The 25,951-nt window shown below is 42.0% G+C and overlaps 4 long non-coding RNA genes across 4 annotated transcripts in view; all 4 read right to left on the bottom strand.

Moving 5' to 3' along the window:
• LOC129708758 (uncharacterized) overlaps positions 1 to 25,951 on the bottom strand; it is a 121,943-nt gene that overhangs the window by 65,139 nt on the left and 30,853 nt on the right. The window lies entirely within an intron of this gene.
• LOC129708763 (uncharacterized) lies at positions 1,126 to 5,492 on the bottom strand. Its single transcript, XR_008725412.1, has 3 exons — positions 5,464 to 5,492; positions 4,612 to 4,638; positions 1,126 to 3,572 (listed from the first exon to the last, which is right to left on the bottom strand). It is a non-coding gene; the product is annotated as an uncharacterized LOC129708763 (long non-coding RNA).
• LOC129708761 (uncharacterized) lies at positions 8,387 to 13,889 on the bottom strand. The gene is made up of 4 exons (XR_008725410.1): positions 13,858 to 13,889; positions 12,659 to 12,685; positions 11,033 to 11,068; positions 8,387 to 8,413 (listed from the first exon to the last, which is right to left on the bottom strand). It is a non-coding gene; the product is annotated as an uncharacterized LOC129708761 (long non-coding RNA).
• LOC129708762 (uncharacterized) lies at positions 17,719 to 23,524 on the bottom strand. The gene is made up of 4 exons (XR_008725411.1): positions 23,487 to 23,524; positions 22,659 to 22,685; positions 19,904 to 19,939; positions 17,719 to 17,733 (listed from the first exon to the last, which is right to left on the bottom strand). It is a non-coding gene; the product is annotated as an uncharacterized LOC129708762 (long non-coding RNA).

The following is a 25,951-nucleotide window of genomic DNA, read 5'->3' as shown; positions in this document are numbered from 1 at the left end:
GACAAGGTTCCTCGCGGAAGGTTGGTTAAGAAAGTTCAATGGTTGGGTATTAATGGTGGAGTAGCAAGATGGATTCAACAGTGGCTGAATGGGAGATGCCAGAGAGTAATGGTGGATGATTGTTCGTCAGGTTGGAGGCCAGTGACTAGTGGGGTGCCACAGGGATCTGTGTTGGGTCCACTGGTGTTTCGCATGTACATCAATGATCTGGATGATGGTGTGGTAAATTGGATTATTAAGTATGCAGATGATACTAAGATAGGTGGTTTGTGGATAATGGAGTAGATTTTCAAAGTCTACAGAGAGATTTATGCCAGTTGGAAGAGTGGGCTGAAAGATGGCAGATGGAGTTTAATGCTGATAAGTGTGAGGTGCTACATCTTGGCAGGACAAATCAAAATAGGACGTGCATGGTAAATGGTAGGGAACTGAAGAATGCAGGTGAACAGAGGGATCTAGGAATAACTGTGCACAGTTCCCTGAAAGTGGAATCTCATGTAGATAGGGTGGTAAAGAAAGCTTTTGATGTGTTGGCCTTTATAAATCAGAGCATTGAGTATAGAAGTTGGGATGTAATGTTAAAATTGTACAAGGCATTGGTGAGGCCAATTTTGGAGTATGGTGTACAATTTCGGTCGCCTAATTATAGGAAGGATGTCAACAAAATAGAGAGAGTACAGAGGAGATTTACTAGAATGTTGCCTGGGTTTCAGCGACTAAGTTACAGAGAAAGGTTGAACAAGTTAGGGCTTTATTATTTGGAGCGCAGAAGGTTAAGGGGGGACTTGATAGAGGTCTTTAAAATGATGAGAGGGATAGACAGAGTTGACGTGGATAAGCTTTTCCCACTGAGAGTAGGGAAGATTCAAACAAGGGGACACGACTTGAGAATTAAGGGACAGACGTTTAGGGGTAACATGAGGGGGAACTTCTTTACTCAGAGAGTGGTGGCTGTGTGGAATGAGCTTCCAGTGAAGGTGGTGGAGGCAGGTTCGTTTTTATAATTAAAAAAAAATTGGATAGTTATATGGACGGGAAAGGAATGCTTTGAACGTTATGGTCTGAACGCAGGTGTATGGAACTAGGGGGGAATACGTGTTCGGCACAGACTAGAAGGGTCGAGATGGCCTGTTTCCGTGCTGTAATTGTTATATTGTTATATGGTTATATAACTGAACATTATTATCTAGCTATAGAAAAACACAGAATATGAAGGATTATTGAAGAGGAAGAACCGGCTGAAACTAAAGTGTGCAGATAGTATTAATAATCAACATGTTTAAACCTGCTGCATATATTACATATATGTTTTAATCTGCTGTGCCCTACGGTTCGTCCTTATTTTCTAGGTTCACCCTACTTATGATGGGCATGGTTACGTTGACATCTGTCATGCCTACGTCTATTGAATGAAGAATCAGGAAAGCTGAAGAACAGCATGAAGTTAGTCAGTTTAAACTTTTCCAGTCCATTATTGGGAAGACTGCCGCAAATTCGTTTCAACAAGAACAATTAAGAATGTATTTTTTCATAATGATGTACAGTTCTGGTCATAGTATATTTCCATGCACATACGAAAAGAAAAGTTGGGGATATTTCGACCAGGTTGTTCCTGTGTATAAATGAATGTTTTCGGTGACATTCTAGTCTTCTGACACGTGTATGTATATATAAATGTTATGTCCAGTGTTTCTATTTTGCACGCGTGCCAAATTGGAAACGTACCCTTCTTTGCTTTATCTGCGATACGGGAGAAAATATATAACATATATAAAAGTATATGCGTATAAAATGTTTATTTGTTTGGTAGATAAACAAGAGCAGTTTAGCGTATAACACAAATAGTAGCACGACGCAAATGTGCAATGGCTGGATGCTCAAATCATGAGCCAAACACATAATTTCTGCAGTAATAGAGCGTACAGAATACTTACTTAGGTATTCTCCGTTATTCCCTCGACAAACACTTAGCAAATCTGTCTTTCCTCAGTGCTATCGTAATCACGGTGTGCTCCCCACACGAAAGAAAACAAACAATCGTTTCATCATTGAAACATGTCTCTTAACATTTCCACAATTGTTTCCGAATATATCATGGGTATGGTGAAGAAAGCTGTGTTTTATCGATGTATTTTACCCGATGGTTAACTGAAACAAATAGACTATAGACAATAGTCAATAGACAATAGACAATAGACAATAGGTGCAGGGCTAGGACATTTGGCCCTTCGAGCCAGCACCGCCATTGAATTTGATCATGGCTGATCATCCCCAATCAGTACCCCGTTCCTGCCTTCTCCCCATATCCCCTGACTCCGCTATATTTAAGAGCCCTATCTAGCTCTCTCTTCACCTGAGGCGGAGAATTCCACAGACTCACCACACTCTGTGAGAAAAAGTGTTTCCTCGTCTCCGTTCTAAATGGCTTACTCCTGAACGGTGGCCCCTGATTCTGGATTCCCCCAACATCGGGAACTTGGTTCCTGCCAAAGCCCTTAACAATCTTATACGTTTCAATGAGATCCCCATCTCACCCTTCTAAACTCCAGAGTGTACAAGCACAGCTGCTCCATTCTCTCAGCATATGACAGTCCCACCATCCCGGGAATTAACCTTGTAAACCTACGCTGCACTCCCTCAATAGCAAGAATGTCCTTCCTCAAATTAGGGGGCCAAAACTGCACACAATACTCCAGGTATGGTCTCACTAGGGCTCTGTAAAACTGCAGAAGGATCTCTTTGCTCCTATATTCGATTCCTCTTGTTACATAGGCCAACATCCCATTCGCTTTCTTCACTGCCTGCTGCACCCGCATGCTTACTTTCATAGACAGATGTACAAGGACCCCGAGTTGTACTTCCCCTTTTACCAATTTATGTCCTTTAGATAGTAATCTGCCTGCCTGTTTTTCTCACCAAAGTGGATAACCTCACATTTCACCGCATTAAACTTCATATGCCATGCATTTGCCCACTCTCCCAACCTGTCCAAGTCACCTTGCATTCTCATAGTATCCTCCTCACAGTTCACACTGCCACCCAGCTTTGTGTCATCTGCAAATTTGCTAATGTTACATTGAATCCCTTCATGCAAATCATTGATGTATATTGTTAATAGCTGCGGTCCCTGCACCGAGCCTTGCGGCACCCCACTAGTCACTGCCTGCCATTCTGAAAGGGACCCGTTAATCCCTACTCTTTGTTGCCTGTCTGCCAACCACTTCTCTATCCATGTCAGCACTCTACCCCCAATACCATGTGCCCTAATTTTACCCACTAATCTCCTATGTGGGACCTTATCAAATGCTTTCTGAAAGTCCAGGCACACTTCATCCACTGGCTCTCCCTTGTCCAATTTCCTAGTTACATCTTCAAAAAATTCAAGAAGATTAGCCAAGCAAGATTTCCCCTTCGTAAATCCATGCTGACTCGGACCGATCCTGCTATTACTATCCAAATGTATCGCTATTTCATATAATTGACTCCAGCATCTTCCCAACATCGTGATATGTTTCTGAGTTTAACAGCAAACTCACCTAATTCTCTGGTTTTCTTGTGGAGTTCCTCCATTTCTGAAAACATGCAACAATCGTTTATATTCTGTAATGCAGAGTATTTATGTCGGACCTTATTTCTGGCTCGCAAATTGTTACCGCTATCGGTTCAATGCCCATATCGCAATAATGAAAAAAGGTTAACGTGTGTCCTTTCTTCTGGGATTATGAAAACGTCACTGCCCGTATAAGGAAACATTAGAACATAGAACATGGAGCAGTAAGCTCAAGGGTGGGCCCTTCTGCACACGATACATTTGCAGAACTTGATGCCAAAATTAAACTACTCTCCTCCGCCTGTCATATTGATCACTTTCATGAAGATAGTTGCGCTTGTCTAAAAGCCACCTACTGATAAGTACCACTATGTAATCTGACTCCATCACTAGTAGGCCATTCCCGCCACTAAACATTATCTGAAAAAATATGTTCGGCATAACTGCTTTAAAAATTACATTCTCACCTTAAAGACTTCAAAGCTACCCCAACTCGATTTTTTCATGTGCACGCTAAAATAAAATATCTAACATTCTGTGTTACCAATGCGCCTCATCATTTTATATCCTTTTCTCGGGATCCCTTCAACCTTCGACCTTCGATCGGTGAATTGGTCATGGGGAACAAGGACATGGCAGACCAATTGAATAACTACTTTGGATCTGTCTTCACTAAGTAAGACATCAATATATGCTAAATATTGGTCTCTGCCAGTTTACGATCTAAAAACCATTATATTGTTATATGGTATTAATAATGTGCATTTATAATTTATAGTATAGAGCAATACATATTTCCAGCGATTAATTAGCTCGTGACATAATATGCTCTCTGAAACAACACTCCCTCTAAATTACCAATAATTGTAGCCCACCTTTAGACACGAAGGACATTTTAAAGTGACGAATAAATATAACCATCCACATGTTAATTCGGTGTGCGAGATTAATGAAGCATCAGAGGGAACATATCGGTTAGAGGAAGTGGCCAGATATTAATATATCCGAAAGACATATCGACATATGAATCATATATTACTCTGAGTAAGTGTTTCGATTACTTGAAACTTTTTGCTCGAGGTCTGTTTCTGAAAGTGAAGGAATATGTATTTGCTGTCAAATTTAAATTGATGAATAAAACAGCGCCGTCATGTGTGGCGATATAATTGTCACCATCGCGACGGTAAGTGGGATCGGCCTGCTCTATAGAATGTTATAACGCAGATCATTATATTTCATTTATTTTATCGAAACAATGCCATAAAATGACTCACACGGAACACCACACCCGTGTATTACGATTTTGGCGTGTTCCACTCGTATCAGAGAAGTGGATTAATTGATATCAATGATATGATTTGCGTTTCAGCTGTTATCGTTTATTACGAGGGTTTGACGAGCATTTCCACGGTGACAGAAAACACTGTGTTAAATGCTTTCCTTATGCAATATTGTGTTCCTTTTATGAAAGGACAACGAAAGCCGCTTGTATTGAACAACCACAACACGTCCACATAATCGAACAAGTTAGTTGCCGTGGATGCCCGAATGAATATAACATTAACTCATATCAATATCCTTTGTAACGCGTCGTTTTAAAATATCTGGGAACTACAGTGGTGCACATGCATGGAAAATAATATTTAAATTATGTGTAACTATTTTGTGGGAGATTATGATTGTGAACATTATTATTGTCTGCAGATAAAGGTGAATAATAAACTTAAACCCACATGCTAGGATACGTTTTAAATATATTTGGTGAGTGAGACCAATATGCCTTTTGTGAGCACACGTGTGCGATGAAATGTTGCAAACTAACTTTTAGACAGCTAATTCAGTGCAACATAAAATAATTTAGGATGTAGCGAAACGGAGCAGACACATGCTAAAACTGCAACGTTACTACTTACTGCATTTCTGATGAAGATCTTCAAATTCTGGAAAAATTTTGAACACCTGTTATGATCGCTCACTGATTTTAATATATAAACTTTTCCCAAGAATGCACCAGATTACCGGAGACTGATAACAAACTGCTTGCGTTTTTATGTATTTAGATCCTACAGCAAACTACATAGTTACAGTAACGCGATACCTATCGGCCAAAAAGTCACCTGTCTACACGGATATAATTCATAAATACACGTACTTTGATATGAAATATATCCATCGGAATCAAGATAGTACAGTTGTTTGAATAATGAGCGGACTGCAAAGTGCTGTATGAGCTTAATAGTCCAGGGAGTATCTGAAGATGAAAATAAGCCATTACGATACAACTCTCTTCATTTCAATTGAGAAATAGAGGAACCTAAAGGCCCTGTCCCACTTACGTGTCCTTGGCACGCAAATTACGCGACCTCGTCGTCGCGTTGAGGCGCACGGTCATCGTGTGGCATGGCGGGGCCGGTCCCACTAAGAAGCGCGGAGAGGTATGGAGTTGTGCGCGATATCGCGCGGAGCTCCGAAATATTGTAGCGAACGAAATCTTCGCGCGCCACCGCCTGTCCCGTAACTGACGGCCAAAGTGGCACAGGCTCAAGACCCTGCCGCGACGCAATGTATCACCTCCAACAGCAGTATGAGCAGGCAAACGATCGTCGAGATCAGCCTGGGGCTCACGGCCGTTGCGTTCCGTATCCACCCCCACTTCTACACCTAGAGCGGGGCCAAGAAGATTTCAGATAGACACAAAATGCTCGACGGACTCAGCGGGACCGGTAGCATCTCTGGAGAGAAGGAATGCATGACGGTTCGGGTCAAAACTCTTCTTTGAGACTGCGATCAATAAACGTCTCTTCTTCGAAGGGACGGTGGTGGAAAAAGTGTCAAAGGCGTGCATACATGTGAATATAGTCCTGGTCCCAGCACACTGAATCAATCATCAAGAAAGCCTAAGGACGACATTGCTTCCATTGAAGATTGAAGAGATTATGTATTTCGACGGATACTCTCTTGCACCTCAACAGGTGAACGATCGAGAGCTGTTTGACAGTTTGCATCACGGTTTTTTTTCGGCAACAGGAACACCCAGGAGCAAATGAGATAACGAGGTGGAGAAAACTGCCAGTAAGGGTAAGGCCGATCCCATTGTCGAATGCTATGTATGACCATGTATGATACGTGAAAGGGCAAAATTACACTAATGATTGTCCTAGTCGTAAAACCGATAATATTTAGTACCGGTTCAGATCTTAATCAAATGATGTATCAGTCCCATGAAGCCCCGCGACCTCAAGGTGCAGATGCCACAGGCTTTCAGTGCATGTGATGCTAAAAACGGGCGATGTGTACGTGAAGAACACGATTGACAAATGTTTAATTAATGTGCAGCAATTTCCAGATAGTTATACCCACAAAGAAACACTTGCACGTTCACCCTGTGACATCGCGTGTTTCCTGCGCATGAGCCGATTGCTCCCAAATCCGCAGCGTTTTCCCATTGTAAGCTATTAAGGTCGTGAATACGAACATTATGCAACCAATGTATCGGTGTTCCCTCTGGCCACAAATACTACACACGCATTACCCAAACACACATTTTGTTATTGTACAGAATTAAGTAGCGCTGAACCTTGACAACATATTGTAATGGCCGGGATTATTTCATGTAATCGGCATCGGGTGGCGTTGCGCGTCGGCTGCCTCTCCTGCCTCTCCTGCCTCGCCAGCGGGGGTTCGTCATTTCGACTTTTTGTTGTTGTTTTCTTGGATGTCCAAATTTATGTTTTAGTGTCTCTCGGTATGTCTTGTGTGGGGGGTGGGCGAGGAGGGGTGGATAGGGGAAAACCGTTTTCAGTCACCCACCTCCACGGAGATGCGATTTTTTTTCTTGTCGCTCCTTCGCCTCCCACGTGGCCTAACAACTTGGAATGGTGCGGTCATTCCCGGAGTCGGACCCAGAGCTTCAGCAGCGGCGAAGCGTGAACGTCCCATCGCGGAGCGGGGCGATCTTTGCCGGGGATCGCCGGAGAAGTGCCCCGACCGCCGGCCTGCGGCCTATACCGTCCTAAAGCTGCGGTCTACGGTAAGGAATTGGACGATTCAGGAACTCCAAGCCGCGGAATGTGTTCGATCTATCCCGACGTCGGTATTTCGATCATCCCAAAGAGAGGGCTTGCACATCTGGACGTCCGTAGCGGCGACCACGGAGGGTCAAGGACCCCGACCACGGGTGAAAAAGCACGAAGATAAATTTAACTTTTTTGTCTTCCATCACGGTGAGGAACACTGTGCTGAATGTTTATGTAAAAATCTATTGTGCAATGTGTTCTTTTAAATTGTATGGCCACATGGTAACTCATTTAACTGTACCTTAATTGGTGCATGTGAAGAATAAATGTGAACCGTGAATCTTGAACCTTGAACCTTGCCAATATATCGCACACATCCTCTGGATAACTACACGAAGGTGCAAAATGCAATGGGATTTGAGACTAATCATATCCCTCACAAAAATTATTTGCACATTTCAAGTCATGTTTGGGTTGACTGAGAGTGCATACTAAGCATTATTTTATGTGAGTTCACCTGCCCTGGTTTTATTTGGAGACCAGGCCAGTTGACAATCTGTTGTGTATCTGTTAATATGGCCAACTATCAATACTCTTTCATGAGTTGATACATTCCTAATTCAGGTTTATCGCTTCCTCTGATAAATTCCCGATATTCAATTTTCCATGGTTCCACTTGTCTTATTGTCGAAGTGAAGCAGACAAAAAAAAATTTGCACTTAGAATTATCACATCATTATCGTCGCTATGTTAACATCAACCGGTAATAGAGGTGTGCACAATATCAGCAGATACAAAAAAAATTCCTAAATTCACACACCTCTAACTTTATCTTTCAGCTTCTTTTCTGTTAAGTGATGGGTATAAGAGAACAATTTCAATTAATTTTGGAGTAATGTATTGATGTAACACTATTGCACTGTAAATTAGTCTGGAGTTTCTGAATAATAATATGTTATGATTCAGGCTTTAGGAAATGGGCAATACAAAGCAAGGAGTCCAGTAAGTTTTCAGTTTTATATATGTGAATTCAGAGTTGACAAATGTTAAGCTACTTTTAGTTTTCAGCAACCTGTGTACATCATCAATGAGCAAAACATTTGAAATGCTTAAATGTGATAAAAACGAGTTTCATCTTTTTGTCGAAAAAAACTATTGATTTTACTCTTCGTAAATAATAATAAATATATAATACAATTAACGGACAAATAAACAAACATCTAATACATCAGCAAACAAATAAGTAAGTTGATAAACAATATTGTTGAATGAATAAACACTCCAAAGACGTACAGATTTCCATGAAAATTGGCTTGGCAAATGCGAAAATATCACTAATGTGTGTCGGAGAATGTTAACATGCAGGGATCGCTGGTAGTCTTGGACGCGGTGGGCCAAATGGCCTGTTTCCGCGCAGTATCTCTAAACTAAAATAAACAGATAAATAAATACATATAAAATAGATGAATAAACAGACACATAGATCAATACATGAACAAATACCTAGATGAATTGACAGATAAATAAAAAGGCAAATCAATAAATAAACAGATGGACAGACAGACAGACAGACAGACAGACAGACAGACAGACAGACAGACAGACAGACAGACAGACAGACAGACAGACAGACAGACAGACAGACAGACACACTAAACAAATCAATGAATAATATGTGAGTAAATAAATAAATACATAAATAGACAGATAAATAAATGAATAAATAGGCAGACAAATACATTAGCAGATAGCTAATTACATACATTTAAACAGATATACAGACATAAATACATAAATAAATATATAAATAGTCAAATGAATCAATAAACAGTTAGACAGGTATACGACTAAATGAATAGATTGCTCAATTATAGCTAACCAAATAAAAGCATAGATAGATAGATAGATAGATAGATAGATAGATAGATAGATAGATAGATAGATAGATAGATAGATAGATAGATAGATAGATAATAAATATATATAAATGTAGATTAAAAATAGATATATCGATATATTGATCGATATGTAGATAAGTAAGCAGACAGCCAAGTAAATAAATAAATAGGTAAATGACAAGATAGATCAATAAATAAATCATTAAATAAAGAGATAAAAATAAATCTATATCAATACATCAATAGATACATAAATAAATAGATACATAGATAAATATATAGATTGATGAATAAATGAATAAATAGATGAATAAATAAATAAAACCAGTGATATATAAATAAAAAGGTGAAGAGAGAAATAAATAGACAAACAAATAAATAGATAAATAAATAGAGGAGTGATTTACTAATAAATAAATGACGAATAAATGAACACACATATCAATAAATAACGAGATGAATAAATAAATAGATACCTTTACAGATAGTTAATCAAATAAATAAACAGATAGATAACCAATAAATCATTAGGTATTTCATTAAAAAAAGATACATAAATAACGTTAACAGATAAATAGGTAAATAAGCAAATCCCAATAAATAAATAAATAAATAAATAAATAGATTGATTAATAAATAAACAAATAAGTAAATAAATAAATAAATAAATAAATAGATTGGGAAATACATATATAGGCGGATGAATAAATATATTGGAAAATTGCAGATAAATAGATAGATTAATATATAAATAAATATCAATCAATAAATAAGTGGATACATAGACATATAGACAAATGAATAAATAGATAGACAGACAATTGATGTATACATAAATAAGGAGACAAAATGGTAATTATAATAAATAAAGAAATCGATGAAAAGATGAATAGGTAAACACATACATTCAAAAAAGAATAAATTAATATATAGTGGAATAAAAAAATGGATAGTACACCGTGTATTATATTTACGTAATTTGATATGTGCCTGGAACCATTAACAATGATACATGATGTCCGTCTCACATCATGCACAACAATGTTTGTTGGCACAGTATCAAATATTGTGAAGAAATCAGCTGGAACTTCATACTGTTTAAAGTATTTTACATATGCTACTAAGGTACTATTGGGAGTTAACTGCTGGTTACTTTTCTGGAAAAGATAGGTGGAATGTATTCCATTGATAATATTCGGTAATTTGGCTTTTAGGCGTTGTGTCCGTCAGGTTAATTTGCGTTTCGATGTCGCATAGATTCGGTTATTTATCTTTTCGGCATCGTGTCCGTTCGGTTATTTGGCTTGTCCGCGTCGTTTCCATTCGGTATCTTGGCTTCCACTTCTTGGCTTCGGCTTCTCGTCTTTCGACGCCCCATCCCCGCACGGTCTTCGCAAGGACAGGAATGACGAACGTGTAACATTAACGACGTCAGTGGGGATGAGCAAAAACGTTGGCATTAAATTGATAGGCGAAATGTTATGATACTAAGTTGACCAGAACCACACACACAAAACACGTGACAGTAAGTTACAAGTTATGAATACATAAGAAACCAATAAACTCACCGGACTCCTTTAGTGTCTTTTCGTACTTTCGAATCTCTATATTTTTAAGGGACATTCAGTTCAAATATTTTGCAGAGAAGATATGTTTTCTTTTTCTCACTTACAATTCGCTATTGAATTTGCAACAGAAAATTATTTAATCTGCAATTAATATTTAGTATTAATTCATTAGCTCATCAGTAGCCCCAAGTCAAACGTCAAATGAACGTGGAAGGAAAAAACAATTCCAGGCACCACCCATATCATTGCATAGATTACCGTCACTTGTCAAACATGTCCTTTCCATTGTACACAGAGGTATTTTTGGCCAATTTTAACCAATGGATTGAAATGAATAAGAAGATGCAGCATGAAAAAAGACCCATCGTCTCATCGAGTCCACGACGATCATCGATCACCCATTTACATTTGTTCCATGTTATCCCAATTTCGAATCTACGCGCTACACGCCAATGGAAATGTACCGAGTGTAAATAACCTTAAAAACCTGCACGACATTTGGATGTAGGATGTAAACTTGGCACCCGTGGGAAACCCAAGTGGAAACAGGGAGCACGTGCAAAATCCATACATTTCGTAGCCAAGGTTAGGATCGAACCAGTGCCTCTGGCGCTGTCAGACAATAGCTCATTCAACTCTGCAACTTTGCCGCCCCAAAGGAAATTACTCTGCAGAGTTATTTGTGATCGTTTAAAAATGTGCCACTCTCTTTTATAATCGTTGGTCCTTACTTGAAGGAAAGTTATCGCCCACGTTAGTTCCAGTTTCAGTGATGTACATTTTGGTTCGTTTATTTTTAGACTTGGAGCGAGAGTAAACCCTGTGCGAATTCTACGTGTCGTACGTTTTGCAGAAAAATTAATTGTGACGCTTTCACTTTGGAGTGGTGCAACGTTCAATTTCTCCCTTCCTGCCTGCTCTAAATTTGATAAATTTTATCGCGTTTTAATTCCTTGATTTTCTGATACTTTAAGATTGTTGTAAAAAAATAAGTTATGTTGCCTCAACCTTTATTCTTTAACATATATCGTGCTAACACTTTGTAGTTATACATCCGTTCCAGCTATAGCTTCCCAAATAAATCCAATAATGGCAAGTGTGAGGACGAATCGAAGCAGGGGGTTTGTGGGGGCGGGTGGTTGTGGGGACGTGGAGGGGCTTTTTCTTTGGATCCCTCCGAAATTCTGGTTGGAAACCTCCGCCGGCCACCCTCAGCTCCAGTATAGACGCGATGGCGCAGAAAGGGCGAGACCGTCCCGGGGAGTGACAGGGGAACAGACTAATCCGCCCGGAGTTGACTGACAGGAGAAGATATCGATTGTGCACGCGTGGTTTTTAAGATTGTTAAACCTCGCTAACCTTTACGACCATCAACCGATCGGAACAAAACTTGGTGCACTCGCGGCACAGGAGAACGATGAGTGAACTGGCGAAAAATAGTAGCGATATCGCCAAGCATTGTTCGTCAAATAAAACCGGAAGATAACAAGATCAGAGTTTCAGTTTTGTATAGAAAATAAAATAGATATCACATTCTTTTATAGATGAATGTTTGTGTTATGGATGTATGATGTAATGGAAAATGTCAAATCACTTTGACAAATCGGCATATCGCAGCATACCTACCTGCATCCCTTTCAGATAGGTTTTGTTCTGCACGTGATCAAAAAAGCAAAATAGTGCTGTGTGATTAATCAATTCAGTGCTTAGCTTGGACAATGGTATTGCGAACTATGATAATTGTCTGATCAAATTAAAACGTTTGCCAATGGCGGTTATTTTCACATTTGCGCATCAATCCGTCTACATTTTGTCATCGGGTGTGATGGCAAACCTGACTTTAAAAATTGCCGGGACCCACGAATCACGTTCAGTAATGATTCTAAGTTATAATGCATCATTCCCTGGTAATAACGACGCAGCACAAAGCCACGCTGACCAGGAAACCCAGAACGTTTCCCACCGAACAGCGCGACATGGAGTGCTCCCGCGAACGGGGTCAAGCCCTACGATTGGCACGGCTCTCCCGCCACGGACATCGGACCACGCAGTTCGCCCGCCGCGGGCGTCGGCGGAACCTGTGCGGCGAGAGCGAGCAGGGACCCGCGAGAAATCACCCGAGAGCGAGGTGGCCGTCAGAGAGCGAGCCGGGTGGTCTAGGAGCGAAGTGGGCCATCGGAGTGCGAGATGTGCGGTCAGAGAGTAATATGGGCTGTCGAACAGAGAGAGACGCAGTTGAGAAGCGAGATGGGCGGAAGGAAGCTCCAGAACAGCGCTGTGGTGCCTTCACAGAGAGTACTGAGCGGAGGGCCAGAAGTCGGATGAACCCGCGGTGAGTTCTGGAGGTCGGACGGGTTCACTGTGGGAGCCGGACATCCACCGGACATGCAGTAGGTGACAGACGTCGGCCGAGCCCGCGGTGGGTGCCGTGAAATCTAATAGGGATCCGGCGTTGTTGGGGGGTGGGGCGTGAGGGCCGCCGAGATCATGCAAGGGGGCTGGGGGCGCCGAGAGATCATCGAGCGCGTCGCCGGGGATGGAGTGTGCCGGGAACTTAAGTGATTGCACTGAACACGTTTAACTTGGTTGGCGCCTTATGTGTGGCGGCGCATTGCATATTTTGTGTATGGTATGCAAAACGAAGCATTTTACTATGTTTTGTGACGTGATAATGTGGTGTTAATATATCAGTCAATCAACCCAACAGTGAATGTCTAGCCTAAAGACGCTATTAATTATGCAAACAACCATTATGTACCTTGGGACTACTACAGTGTTCAAAATGGACAAGATAATAAAAATCACGTGAAAAGTAGTTTGCTCACCTAAAGTTCTTAACTCTGATTTAGAATCATTGAGTTCTGCAAAAGAATAACACTGGCAAAGTTACAGCGAGGCAATCTGAAGTGAAGTACACCGGGTTATTTTGTTTCAGAGGAAATGTTTATATCTGGAAAGACAGGAAACATACCCTATCGGGTATGACAGTGGAACAACAATGCCATGTATTTATGGGAATAATACAGAAACTGCAGTGTCGGTTCACTCCAAAGAGGATGAAAGATTCCAAGTGGATTAATGGGCGACCATGGCTGACAAGGGAAGTCAGGGAGAGTATAAAAATGAAATAGAAGAAATATAATTTACCAAAGATGAGCAGAAAGCCAGAGGATTGGGTAACTTTTAAAGAGCAATATAATATAACTAATACGGCTATACTGGGAGAAAAGATGAGGTACGAAATTTAAGGCAACCAAGAATGTAAACGAGGTTAGTAAAGCCACTTCATGAATGTGAAGAGGAAATAAAACTAGTTAAGGCTAAATTTGGACCCTTGAAGACTGAAAAGGGTGAATTTATTATGTTGACCAAGGAAATGGCAAATGAGTTGAACAGGGGCTTTGGATCCGTCTTCTCGAAGGAGGACACAAACAATCTTTCTGGCGTACTAGTGGCCAGAGGTTCCAGGTTGGCGGAGGAACTGAAGGAGATTCGCGTTCGGCAGGAAATGATGTTGGGAAGACTGGTGGGATTGAAGACTGATAAATCCCATGGCCTGATGGTCTGCGTCCAAGGGTACTTAAGGAAGTGGATCTAGAAATCGTGCGCACATTGGTGATCAATTTCCAAAGTTCGATAAATTCAGGATCAGTTCCTGTGGAATAGAGGGTAGATAATGTTATCCCACTCTTTAAGACGGGTCCGAGAGAAAACAGGGAATTATAGACATGTTAGCTTGACGTCGGTGGTGGCGAAGAAGCTGGAGTCAATAATAAGAGATGAAATAGCGGCACATTTGGATAGCAGTAGCAGGATCGGTCCGACCAATGCTTGACTAATCTTCTGAAAATTTTTGAGGATATAACCAGGATAGTGGGCAAAGGAGAGCCAGTGGACTTAGTGTACCTGGAGTTTGAAAAAAGCATTTGATGAGGTCCCACGTAGGAGATTAGTGGTCAAAATTAGAGCACATGGAATTAGGTGTAGGGTGCTGACATCGATAGAGAATTGGTTATCAGACAGGAAACAGAGAATATGAATTCACGGGTCCCTTTCAAAATGGCAGGCAGTGACTAGTGGTGTACCACAAGGCTCGGTGCTTGGACCGCAGCTAGTTTCAATATATATTAATGAGTTGGATGAACGGATTAATAGTAACATTAGCAAATTTGCAGATGACACAATGCTGGTTAGCAGTGTGAACTGTGAGGAGGATGTTATGGGGGTACTTGGACAGGTTGGGTGAGTGAGCAGATGCATGGCAGATGCAGTTTAATGTGGATAAATGTGAGGTTATACACTTTGCTGGCAAAACAGGATGGCAGGTTATTATCTAAATGATGTCAAGTTGGGAAAAGGAGAAGTACAACGTTATCTGGGCGGTCCTTGTTCATCAGTCTCTCAAAGTAAGCATGCAGGTACAGTTGGCAGTGAAGAAAGAGAATGGCACGTGGCCTTCATAACAAGGGGAGATGAGTATAGGAGCTAAAAAGTCCTCCTGTAATTGTACAGGGCCCTAGTGAGACCACACCTGGAGTGGCGGCGCTGTTAGCCTGTCTTTGCTTTTTTCTGTTGTTTTTTGTCTTGTTTTGGTTAAGTTTTAGTTTGTTGGGTTGTGTTGTGGGGGGGGGGGGGGGGGGAGGGGGTGAAACATGTTCTCTGTCTCCCCCTTCGGTGGAATGCGACGTTTTCGTGTCTATCCCGCTTCACTGCCTCCGTCTGCGCTGAGGCCTAATGGCGGAGCTGGCGACCTCCAGCCTACGACTGACCCCGAGGCACCGGAGGAATAGCCAGCCAGGACTCACCAACGAGAGGCTGGCCGTCTTCGGGGCTGAGGCAGCAGTGGCCCGACATGCTGGTGCGGCGTTCTGGCTTTCGGCGGCGGCCTGGAGCTGATGCAGCGGGGCTCGGAGCTGAGACTGCGGGACCGGGAGCTGGGGCAGCGGCCTCGGGCTGGGGCGGCTGCCCTGAGCGGAGACTGCGGGACCCGCGGAGACTGCGGGACCCGGAGCTGGGGCGGCGGCCCGGGGCGGAGACTGTGGGACCCTGAGCTGGGGCAGCGGCCCAGAGCGGAGACTGCGGGACCCGGAGCTGGGGCGACGGCCTGGAGCTGAGACTGCGGGTCCCAGAGCTGGGGCAGCGGCCTGGAGCTGGGGCGGCTGTCCGGAGCTAGGGCAGCGGCCCGGAGCGGGGACTGCGGGACCCTGAGCTGGGGCGGCGGCCTGCAGCTGGGGCGACTGCCCGGAGCTGATGCTGTGGCGGGCCGTCATGGAGCGGAGACGGCGTTCCGGCTTTCGGCGGCGGCGACATCACCACGGAGGTCCGCTGGACTGGAGGGCGGCATCTCCGTCCTGGACCGATCGCCTCAGCGCAGAGGGAGAACAAGGAGGGAAGAGACGGAGACCAAGACTTTGCCTCCATCACAGCGAGGATGTGCTTGGTGAACTCACTGTGGTTGATGTTTAATTTGTGTTTATTTTATGTTTTGTTTTTATAGGTTCTGTGTATGACTGCAGGCAACGTAATTTCCTTCAGACCGAAAGGTCTGAATGATAATAAAGGAATCTAATCTAATCTACTCTATTCTTTGCAGTTTTGGTCTCCAAATTTAAGGAGGACATTCGTGCTATTGAGGGAGTGCAGCGTAGATTCACGAGTTTAATTCCCGGATGGCGGTACTCTCATATGTTGATAGATTGGAGCGGCAGGACTTGTGTACTCTGGAATTTAGGATGAGGGGAGATATTATTGAAACATATAAGATTATTAAGGGATTGCACACGCTAGAGGCAGGTGTTCCCAAGGTTGGGGGATTCCAGAACTGGGGGAGGCCATATTTTAAGAATAAGTGGTAAGCCATTTATAACGGCGATGAGGAAAAACTTTTCAAACAGAGAGTTGTGAGTGTGTGGAATTCGCTCCCTCAGAGAGCGGTGGACTCTGGGTCTCTGGAAGCTTTCAGGAGATAGTTATATAGAGATCTTAGGGATAGCGGAGTTAAGGGATATAGAGAGAAGGCAGTAACTGGGTACTGATTGTGGATGTTCAGCCATGAACACATTGAATGGCGGTGTTGGCTCGAAGGGCCGAATGGCCTACTCCTGCATATTTTGTCTATTGCCTATTGTCTATCATCTCGTTCCCGACTTGCACAAACATCAAACTTATGCTGTATTAGAACGATTACAAATGAAGTGCAGTCGGACACTTCATTTCTCAGTTTGCGACTTCTGTGCTTAGGCTGCTGTTGACATAATACGAACTCCTACAATGAAAGCTAACGCAGCTTATAACATGCAGCCATTTCACAATAAATTGATGGAAAGAAAATTGCCACAATGTATATAAAAAAAAAGAACTTCACGAATCAGTGATAACATAATTGAGTGTGAATTTTCGATGATCGTTTTGAAGAGAAAGAATGAATAAGGAATCATGGCAAAGACGAACACCGGATTCTCCAGGTGTAATTCTATGCAAGTCGCGTCATTCGTGCTAAGGTAAGAGAAGAAAGGTAAAGCAAATACCAAACCGAATGCTCAGGAGTTATGGGTTGAGCATAGTGCATATGTTATGTCAGCAGCTTCCCGGAATCATGCATAGTGTTTATTGTTTAGAACACTAAAGAAAATTCGGAAAATATTCATCTTCTGCGACGTGAATTTTGTTAGCCAACAAACACTTACCTTTCTTCGTTTTATCTGTGAATTGAGTAAGAAATATTAATTACAATAAGTACATAGTATGCAACCGCAATCAGTCGAAGCTACATGCGGCTTGTATTCGTATTTCGATCTATTGTGACATTTACTCAAGTAAACAGAAAGGGGGAATGGTTGAAGATTCATGACGCGTTGTATTGCATTTTGGCAACTCTGCTCCCACCACAATTAAAGAGCTATAATCGTCGTAATGGAAACGAATACAGGGCATGTGTAGGAAGGATCTGCAGATGCTGGTTTAAATCTCATACGGCCACAAAATGCTGGAGTAACTCAGCGGGACAGGCAGCATCTCTGGAGAGAAGGAATGGGTGAAGTTGCTGGTCGAGATCCTTCTTCAGACTGAGGTCAGGGGTGTAGGAGGTACATAGATAAGGAAGTATGTAGATAAGGACGTGTAGGGTGTGAAAAGAGGGCAAAGGAAATTGAGATCAAGGGAAAATGTAGAATAGAACATTTTTAGGCGGGTGAAGGTAAGAACAAAGAAAAACTAGACAAAATGTTGTCGGATACAGTAATACCAGTTGGAGAACTTGGAAGGGGGAGGGAAAGGAGAGAGAGGGAAAGCAAGAGATACTTGAAGTTAGATAAATCAATGTACATGCCGCTGGAGTGTAAGCTACCCAGTGAGGTGCTGTCCCTCCATTTTGTGTCCATCTTTGACTAAAGTACACGTTTGGCTTCCATAGATCTACTAACGCTGAGATTATTTAAAAAAGGAATTCGTAACATGACACACAAAATGTTCCCACGACTTCTAGTTCCAGTGTGCTTGGATGCAGCAGAATGTACGTCATAGCAATACCTGTTTACACGATATATGACATTCATTTCCGGTGTATATAAACGGACTGGTGATGTGGCACTGAATCCAGAAGACCAGTCATGGCCGCTCTAAATGTCGGACTAGTATCCAAGTGTCGGATAGCGCCGTTATACTTATTCCCAATTTGTTTAATTTCCCTATGTTATGCCTCTTTCTTCACTGAAGATGGTACGATTCGTTTTATTGACATTATTGCATAATATGAAAAAGTTAACAACGTTCATAAATGTGGAACAAAGTTTATTTACACTTAAAGATCTTAAACCCTCATCACCAGACACTTCCATCATAGAGTAAAGAAAGCGCAGTTGATGTAAGTGATTGGTCGTCGTTTGTGAAATATATCAAGTTCATGCGAACTACGGATCAATTTCAGCAGTGTAATCCCACAATAAAACAAAATGAAAAATAAGGAAGAGGGCAATCGCAGATACGCAGATTATTTCATCTAACCTCAGCAGCAGCAAAGCAGTTGGACTCCCTGTTCATTGTCCCAATATCTCACGTTTAGTCGCATGAATCTTTTCACTGGCAAAATAGTTCCATCTTCTAGTTAAAGAAAAATGGCGTACTAACGCCTTCCCAAAGGGAATTGTAAGTGGAAAAATATGCTGCTTTTTCTCGGGGTACAAAGATATCAAATAGAATAGCAAAAACATAATAACCTTTTCAGGTCGCAGATAATCACCTGATTAGTAAATTCAGTCATGTTTCAAACTATAAAAATGCTGCGTGACCGCGACTAAAATTGTCCGTATTCCCATTTCCTAAATATATGATTTGACATTCATGAAAACGTATTGTTATTCGCATTCTCATGGGGTCTTTGCACTACTATATGATTTACTCATCAATGTAATACCTAGTTAGTTCAAACACTGCAATATCAAATTTCTTCCTGTTTTGCACGATAATCCCCAGCACGCGTTTCACCTGAATGGGCCTTCACACTTTGATGGAAAATATTATGTAAAACAGTGAATGCACTCATGAAAGTATAATGATTCTTCATAATGTTTCGTATTTCCTTTAAAATCACTTCCAAAAATATCTGTACACGTCGGAGGTTTCTCGTCATCGAAACAAAGACAGAAAATACGAAAATTGTTCAGCCAATGAAGCCACATCTTTCGGAAGAAACATAGGGTCAACGTTTCAGGTCGGATACTCTTTGTCAACGATCACTCATTCTGATGATTGTCTCCGTCCCGATACATTGATTTACAATCTAAGGATCATTATCCGCTGAGTATGCCCATCATTTTTCTCTTTATGTTTGGATTTTCATAATCTAAATGTTTTATTTCTTCAATTGGTCTTCACCTGAATCTCTTAATGTGTCTTGGAAGATTCTCAACTCTGCAATGAGAAACATAAAACAAGTAAAACACAGCAGATGCTCTTTTGCTATTTAACGTTAATTTCCTTTCATTAATTTACATCCACAAGAAATTCAACGAAATGTAAACAATGGTTTAAATTTGGCTTCTGTAACGTTGGATATTAAGTCGATCTTTTGAGCTCCATTCTTGTGCTTAATATATATTATTTACATGTTGTTATTTGATGCTGATCGGCAACCGTTTAAAATTCGGTTCATATCCGTTAATATTTTCATTCCATTCGGAAAATAGAATACTTGCTTCAGTATTATTTTGCAGTTTATATTCGACATCCGTTGAGTTCCGCCTTCTAAAGGTAAGTATGTAACTTTCAAAATATGGATATTATTGCTAAACGCTTGCAAGTTTGATAAAATTCCACACAGTGCGGATCCGCAACGTAAATTGCAAACTGTCACTGTTGAATAGAATGTACATACCATTCCCAAGAGTTATAGTCAATAAAACTTAAATTAATATGTGCCTACATATTATTTAAACATAGTTTCTGAAACAATAAAATTTCAATATCTGAATCAGAATAGTGCTTATAGTTCGAAGTAAAGCAATCATGGTGGCAATACTACAACCATAACAACATTAATTTACATTTATATTTTGTTCCTGAGTTCTACCATCACATTTACGAACACCGCAAACTGTACTGTACCGAGCTCTTGGTACGTTATATCACTTCTGTCTCCGACACGTGCAACTTGTTTTTTTTTTTTACTGTCGTATATTTGAACTCTTAATTGAATCTATGTGTTTTGTTCCTTCTAGCTTTGCTATCGTGCAGTTTAAATCATTTTCCCTCGGGTGTCCAAGCATGACTCCTTTATTTTCTTTATTTTCCCCCAACCTGATCACCGTTTTAAATATGTATTTACACGGTTCCACAAAGCTAACACTGCCAGTCTTCACGAAAGTCGCTCATCCGATATTGACTCTAGATCCCTGTCGACTTAATATCATTTCTGTTTTGTTTATCATCTGATAATTTAATTGACCATCTTATGCGCCGTTGAATTATTTTACTAAATAACAACCTCTCAGTACTTAGTTGGAGAGAATGTGGGTCGTTAACAATGACCAATTGGATATAGGGTTGTACAGCATGAAGCGGACGCTTATCGAGACGAAAGTATGTTCGGTTGCCATCAATTAAGCAGTTCTTCAGGCAGCGTCAAACCGGAAGTTAACAAAACAGTTCCGTTTCAAAGCAACAACAACAAGGAAATTAGATTACGAAATCTGCCTCAGCGATACAATATTTATTTTACCTGATAAATTATTGTGCAACATTTCTAATGAACGTGGCATCTAATATTCGCATTCACGTTGCTAATTATTCCTATCAATGGAACCCGAAGAATAAATGAAAAGAGGAACAGCTGGAGAAGAGGCGTCCAGAGAGTAATGTCTGAGAGTGGGGAGATCTCGAAGGAACTTCCAACAACCGAGTGAGAAGGAGGACGTTTGTCAATGATCCATGCTCCCAAGGGGAGCAAAGAGCTTAAGAAGTAGAAGAATTAAACCAAATATTTTAGTATTCGAGAATACTATATCGTAATAAACGAGTGGCTGTATGTTCACTGCAGCTAGCATCAAAATCAGCGATTCTTGCCTCTCGTCACTGCAGCACTGTTCCTTTACATAGTTAGCAGTCGATGTGAGATGTGTCTTAGACATTTGACTATTAGGCCCGGTCTGTGCAATCAAACTATTATTGTGCTTCAGCCATATGTGTCTACTCTAAATTGCCGTGTGCGGACCTGGCGCCGACGGACGACAAGCCGAAGCAAAGAAGTGGAAGCCAAAAAACCGAATGGAAACAAAGCTGAAACACCAAATAACCGAATGGAAACGAAGCCGAAACGCCAACTAACAGAAAGCGTGGGACGCCTAAATGCAAATTAGCCGAAAGGGCGGGACGGCTAAAAGCCAACTAACCGAAAGGCTGCGTCGCCTAAAAGCATGCCCACCGAATGGCCGCTCTGCCGAAACGCCACCTACCCGAAAGGCGGCGTCGCCTACAAGCCAACGGACATAATGCCACTCAGCAGAAAAGTCAAATAACGGACATGACGTTGCCGGGGGCGGGTCTTGACAATGATTGGTCCAGAATCCCGCGTCCATCTGTGGAGGGATGAACATTGTCCCACACCTCCTCTCCACCCGACCCACAGCCGCGGATCATTTTCCCACACACGCCATAGGTGACTGGGTGATCTGAACGCAAGCACCAGGTTGTAAGCGGCCGAAGGTGCGCATCCATCGGGACAGCCCCCACTCTCCTACGCCCACCCTCCGTAGGTGGGTAGGTGGCGCTTTGACAGAGCGGCTATTCTGTGAGTTTGCTTGTAGGCAACGCAGCCTTTCGGTTTGTTGGCTTCCCGCCCTTTCGGTTAGTATGCAGTGAGGCGTCCCACCCTTTCGGTTAGTTGAAGTTTCGGCTTCGTTTCCAATCGGTTATTTGGCGTTGCGGCTTCGTTTCCATTCGGCTTCCACTACTTTGCTTCGACTTCACGTCCGACGCCGCCACGTCCGGGTACACTAAATTACATTCCCCTGCTTTCCTCTCAGTCATTGACGTACTGAACATTTAGGCAATAATCATTCGTCAGTGATTGTTACTCGTCAGTCATTAATCACTCGTCAGCGGTGATTGCAAATATAACTGATTAAATAATTACCTTTCTCTTTTGCTTTGAGGTTTTCATCTGCCGAAGAGCGAAACATAAAGAAAGTTCATCAAGATGTTATCTGAAGACCATTGGCAGCGCGAGATATAATTTCCAAAATGCTGTGGGTTTCTGGAATTGCCGTTAAACAATGCAATTTTACATCATTATTCAACAGTTTCTCTTAAAATTATCGGCATGCACATACACTAAGCTGAAGAACAATGAAAACACAATTGATGACAATTTTCCTGTCAATATTGGCCACTTTGATAAAATGCATGATTTTGACCGATGTCAGATGCTGCCCATGCTTTCGACGTAATTTACACTTTTACACAAATTAATTTGATTTTCCCTAATTTTCATCCTGCATTACTCACAAATCAAACGTGTATACCCATGATTCGATTTATATACTATATTCTAAACCAAGGTTCATCAAATTATTCTTAAAAAACTGAAATGTAATATTGTCTCGATGAAATGTCCATTATTTGTGTCTGAAAGGTCTACTGTTTAAACATGTATATGACGTCGGATTAGGCCCAATTTATATTAACGCGTTCTCAGAATAGTTTAGTTTCGGGTTTTTTTAGTTTCGTTTAGTTTATGTTGGAATACAGCGGGGAAACAGGTACCACAACCCATCGAGTCCATGCTAACCACTCATCCGTACACTCGTACCATGCCCTTACAAAACTTAGAGACGCTAATTATCTACAAACATGTACGCCTTTATGACTAGCAAGGAAACAGGGAAACTCGCAAAAATAACCCATGCTATCGAAGGGCGAACATGGAAACATCGAACAGGACAAAATAAATGACGTTTCTCACTTATTGTCTGTATGGTGCTTTGACAGCTACGCAGCTCTAAAAACAGAATGATTAAACTTTACACGATAATTCTGATTATTCTTATTATCGATGTACACAACTCTTTTCATGAAATTCATTTCGTTGAATTAATAGGTTGACTGAAAATATTATTCATTTGAGATGATAAATCAGGTACATCTCTATTGCTATTGAACACATATATATATATTCATCAGCAGTTGAGTATATATCATTTTGCTGTGCCACGTTATGAAATTTGCATTGCACCATGCCCCACATTAGAGGCACTGGGATGAGTAATTCGTTCTTGACGTAATAGAAATCCTGTGTCTGAACGGCAGATGCCTGACGCGAGATGAACTACTGGCGCCTGACGTAATCGAACGCAGTTCAATATCAGTCCATGCATTCGTCGCTCACTGTTAAAATCTCCCTTTGTGATTTGCAACATCCCCGACCGCCAAACACATGGTTTGCGTTGTGTACATCGACAAATGCACGATGTTGCCCGTCGGATCAAGTTTGTTCAAATCTGTTCAAATTTGATGGTAACTCACAACTATGTTAACTATCTCAGGAGAATGTGCATATGACTTGGCTTTGCGAGTATGTGTTGCATTAATGGCACGTTGTTGCCTCATCCTCATTCGGCTTTATCCCTCAGATTCTCTTCACAAATCACTCGCATAAAGGATCTCGGTACAAAACGCACATTTTGCATGTTTCGGCGGTATGGGGAATTCTATGGGCAACACATAACGATGTTTGTGATCACGACCTCACCTTAAAGAAGCAGTACATTTGTAATAGAATACCCAAAATATTTATTTGATTGATAACATCACTGCTAGTAAAAATGAATGGCTTTATTCGGTGTTTCCTGTGACCAGAAAACCATTCTGCCAAACTGTTGATAGATATTTGACCCCAGATGTGGTAGAAGTAGAGATGAAGTTATTATTGGACGGTGGAACGCCCCAGGCCACCTCTACATTTTGAACAAATCTAAAAGAAAATAAAATTCATTGCACAGACGATAACGCCGCAGTTTAAATTGTATTCATTGCGGAAGCGCATCATTTCCCCCGTTGATCACATGGCTGGGGCATACATACCTTTCAAAGTATTTCCTGTGGATATGAACAAAAAAAGTATGGAAGATTGAAGCAACATGTCCATTTCCGGTGCCGACAAACGTTCTTCATATGTTAAAATATTCATTCTTGTGTAAATTATTGTATATCACCTCTGGACCCTCTCAAGAGTCAGCGCGTCTTTCCTCGGATATGGTGCCCAAAATCGCTCGCAATATTCCAAATGGGGCCCGATCAGCAGCTTTTGGAACCTGAGCATTACATCCCTGTTTTTGTATACAATCCCCCTCGAAATAAATGCTGGAATTGCATTTGCTTTCGTTACTACCGATTCGACTTGCAGATTAACATTTTGGGAGTCCCGCATCAGCGTTCCGAAGACCCTTTCCATCTCCGATTTGTGTAAGCTAGCTCGGTATAACGTTTGCTTATTCTTTGCTCAATTCGTAATTGAGATTAGTTTCTCAATACCCGATGAATACCGTTGTATAGAAAACAAATGTTAAAAGACGCTGGACTTCAGCATGTTTTGTCAATAAGGAATTGCCCTTAATTGAATGGATGAAGATGACAAAGGCTTTCCAACCAAATCCCAGCATCTGTTGTGTTTTTTTGTTGTCTTGTTTTGGTTAAGTTTTAGTTTGTTGGTTTGTGTTAGACGGGGGGGGGGGGGGGGGAAACATGTTATCTGTCTCTTCCTTCGGGGGAATGCGACTTTTTCGTGTCGTATCCCCCTTCTCTGCCTCCGTCTGCGCTGAGGCCTTAATGGCGGAGCTGGCAGCCTCCATCCTGCGACTGACCCGAGGCTCCAGAGGCAGAGCCAGCCAGGACTCACCAACGAGAGGCTGGCCGTCTTCGGGGCTGAGGCAGCGGTGGCCCGACTTGCTGGTGCGGCCTTCTGGCTTTCGGCGGCGGCCTGGAGCTGATGCAGCGGGGCTCGGAGCTGAGACTGCGGGACCCGGAGCTGGGGGCGGCGGCCCGGGGCGGAGAATGCGGGACCCGGAGCTGGGGCGGCGGCCTGGAGCTGGGGCGGCTGCCCGGAGCTGATGCCGTAGCGGCTTTCGGCGGCGGCGGCGGCGGCGACAACACCACGGAGGGCGGAATGTCCGGCCTGGATCGATCGCCTCAGCGCAGAGGGAGAACAAGGTCTTGGGAGGTCTTGTATTTCTTCATGTTTATTCAGCGGAAGTTTAATGAAATTTATAGTTGGGGCTTTGGAATGCCTTTCTCTCCATAATGTGGAAAGGCACAGAGACGTCCAGTTTCCATGAGGATTACACCCCTTGGCATGCGGAGTGGTGCGGCTCCTCACTGGCCAATTGAGGGTGCTGGAGCTGTGGCTGGATAACCTCCGGATTGCACGGGTGT

The sequence above is a fragment of the Leucoraja erinacea genome, chromosome 24 (assembly GCF_028641065.1).
Source record: "Leucoraja erinacea ecotype New England chromosome 24, Leri_hhj_1, whole genome shotgun sequence".
Lineage (NCBI taxonomy): Eukaryota > Metazoa > Chordata > Chondrichthyes > Rajiformes > Rajidae > Leucoraja > Leucoraja erinaceus.
The sequence above is the reverse complement of the archived record's forward strand: the minus strand, read 5'-3'. Positions and strand labels throughout refer to the sequence as shown.